The sequence below is a fragment of the Habropoda laboriosa genome, unplaced genomic scaffold (genome assembly GCF_001263275.1).
Source record: "Habropoda laboriosa isolate 0110345459 unplaced genomic scaffold, ASM126327v1 scaffold178, whole genome shotgun sequence".
Lineage (NCBI taxonomy): Eukaryota > Metazoa > Arthropoda > Insecta > Hymenoptera > Apidae > Habropoda > Habropoda laboriosa.
Window position 1 is genome coordinate 1 of NW_017100289.1, and position 3,390 is coordinate 3,390.

Consider the following 3,390-nt stretch of genomic DNA (forward strand, 5'->3'; position numbering starts at 1 on the left):
GAGGGACTGGAATGATCTGAGAGGAAGGAAGGAAGGATGACGATCTGAGAGGAAGGAAGGAAGAAATGCAGTCAAATCCACGTTGCAGAGCTTAGCTGTTTAATCAGCGAACAGTGAGTTACAAAAATGGGTTTTTTTTCTGGTGATTTGGTTTAGTAGTTAGTTGTGTTGTGTATTGCCAACTCAGATATGAGCTGGCTGCCCCAAATTAAACCGTCTCAGTAGTGTTTCGCAATTAAAAATCGGTTTTCGGAATATATACGAGAATTTTTGAATTTTAGTAAATACTAGAGTCGTTGCATTGAGTATTATAATAGCTTCATCCCTAGTTCGCTTTATATTGAATATTTTTACGCGTTTAATCGATACCCTCCTTCAAATTTACTTGCGTTAGAGATTCGGGAAAGATATCAATTCGCGGTTTATTCTTTTGCTTTATATACATCGTGTTTATTTCATATCTCTTTTCTTTTTTTTACGTTTATTCTATTTAAAGTTAACTTCATTCTAAAAATCGAGAATAATATAATATCGCGGTTTCCCCTCTTAAATAAATCGCGTTTCGAAATACTTTTCGCGTCGTCCATTCCACAGTGACTCACATTTTGTGAGTCTGTGAGTCTTGGGAAATCAACGACGAGGAACTGGAATGATTTGCGGAAGGATGACGATCTGAGAGGATGGAAGGAAGGAAGGAAGGAGGCAATGCAGCCAGGCAGCCAAATCTACGTTGCAGAGCCCAGCTGCTTAATCTGCGAATTGTGAGTGAATTTTTTGAGGGTTTGGTGGTTGGTTATATATGTGTGTGCATGTGCATGTCGAAGCTGAACTACCAAGAGGTCAAAGAAGAACTGGATGGACTCTACTGCACTAATGGTGCAAACGCCCTCCCATTATTAGAGTATCAAAGTAGTATACCGCGTTAATTCAATTTAGTGTCAATTTTCCCATTTACTTTCGATCGATACGAGAACTTATCACGTCGTGTCGCGTTTGATAAATAGCTTCGTCCCTTTTTCCATTTTTGCGTTTCTTTTCTCTTTTCTTTTTTGAATTTTTGCTAAATGTCCCAACTAAAATCAACTACAGGAAAATATGGAGGATAATAAAACTTTTGCGGTTTCGGGTACTAAACAAAATCCCTGAAAATGAAAATAAATCGCGATTCGTACTCCACTTTTCGCGCGTCACCCTTTCACAGCTTTCCAAGTCTGGTGGGTCTTTCAATCTATCATTGTGGGCCACTGGTGGGATGAAAATTCAAGGCTGAGGGGAATTGCAAAAGTTTCATGGGTCTGTGAGAAGCTTCCAAGTGAATTGTGGGTCAAAATCGAAGGCTGGGAGGACTGAAATGGCGAGTCGTATGAATTGTTTATCTTGTCAATCTAATTTATATTCTGTTTCAGTGTTCCAGCGAAATTTTGTTAAATTGTAATAAATTCGCGGTTTTCCTTACTAAATAAAATGAAAATAAATTGCCTGGGCGTTCTTGATCGTAGAGATCAGTTCTCAAAGCCTATTGTTGCCAATTCTGACGAGATAAAAAGTACCGAGAGTACTGATAAGGTTCAGCGTAGGAATAAAATCTATTTAACAATGTCCACCTGTGTGGTCTGCGTTTAGAGAGTTGTACGTGTTTTCGATGATCGATTTAAGTAAATATTTCGAGCTCACATAAGAGTTCAATTTTCTCCTGTTCGAAAAAGAATTTTGCCTTGAGTTGAGGTATGAGTTTCATTATCAGAGGTTTAATTAGGTATTCCATTGCTACGATTTCATATAAGAAAGATATCCTAACAATTTATCCTCCTGTTCCAATTTAATAATATACTTTTCTTACAGAACTTCATTATTGTAATTTTGCATATGTAAATAGAATATAAATAATAAAGCTACTCGAGTAATTTATTCTCCTATTCCATTTTATAATACACTTTTCTTTCAGAACTTCATTTCTATGATTTTCTATATATAATAAAGATATCCTAACAATTTATCCTCCTATTCCAATTTAACAATATATTTTTCTTACAGAACGTCGATACTACGATTTTAAATATGAAAATAAAATATAAATAATAATGATATCCTAACAATTTATTCTCCTATTGCAATTTAATAATATACTTTTCTTACAGAGCTTCATTGTATGTTGAAAAATGTACCTTTTTATCGCATGTTAGCTTTAATTAATTCTAAGATCGAAAACTGTACCGAGTATGAAGTGAGCGTGAACGAGTGTCTTAACTTTAAGTAGTTCGTAAGATAAAATAAGTTAGCATAAGACAATAGAAAATATTCTATCCATCCGCCGATGGACGTCGTGGGACGCGTGCGTTTTAACTTTAAAACAACTAATTCCAAGATAGAAAAATTGTACTGAATACCATGTGCGCGCTCTCTTACAAAGATACGCGACTCATTCGTAACATAATTAATAAAATACCATCTACATTTTCAACATCTTATTAAGGAAGAGTACGAAATTTTTAGAGTTTAAATATTGCATTGGGAATGAGAAAATGATTAGAGTTGCGATTTAAAGTGAAATACAAGACACTCTTTTTGATAAAAGTATCTATTTCCTTTGCTACGAATGAGAATCGCGTATCTCTGAAGATAAGAAAGCTGCCAGTAGGGCATGTGTTTTTGTCGGGTCCCTTGCGTAGTCACCTCCTCGTGGTGGGACCTGGTAATTGGTATCCTTTTCCAAAGAAAATTCTCACTTTTGCAAAAGGATACCAAGCTAAGAACTACGCGTACCCGTCGACACTCTCATTCTCACACACAGTTGAAAGTTTGAACTTTAAGTAGTTCGTAAGATAAAGTAAGTTAATTCTAAGATAGAAAATTGAACACTATGTGCGCGTTTCTTAATAAAATACCTTGAAAAATTATTCAGATTCTAGGGTAGATATGAAAGTTCCATTTAACATCAAATTTTAACATCGATATGTCAATAGCAAATTAGCAATCAATTACCTACGAAACACAAAGAAGAATTTCTTCAATTTTCTGACATAAAATTTCACAAGAAGTAGCAGTAAAGGAAGATTAAATAAGAAATGCAATTCTGTGACAAATTTTTCCCAAACAGTGTTTTTAATATGTTACACAATAAAAAGTTACATTACGTGGTAAGATACTGTATCTCATCTTATATATTTTACTTTTCAAACATTTGTATTAAACTTTTCTACGATTTTTCAAATGCATTACGCATTATTGCAATAATTTCTATCGTTACATTTAATTCTAATTGTTTAGCAGCTTTTCTGCTGCTATCGACCCTACACATTACTGACACTTGTGGAATCGACCCTACATTTTACTGACACTTGTCGAATCGACCCTACATTTTACTGACACTTGTCGAATCGACCCTACATT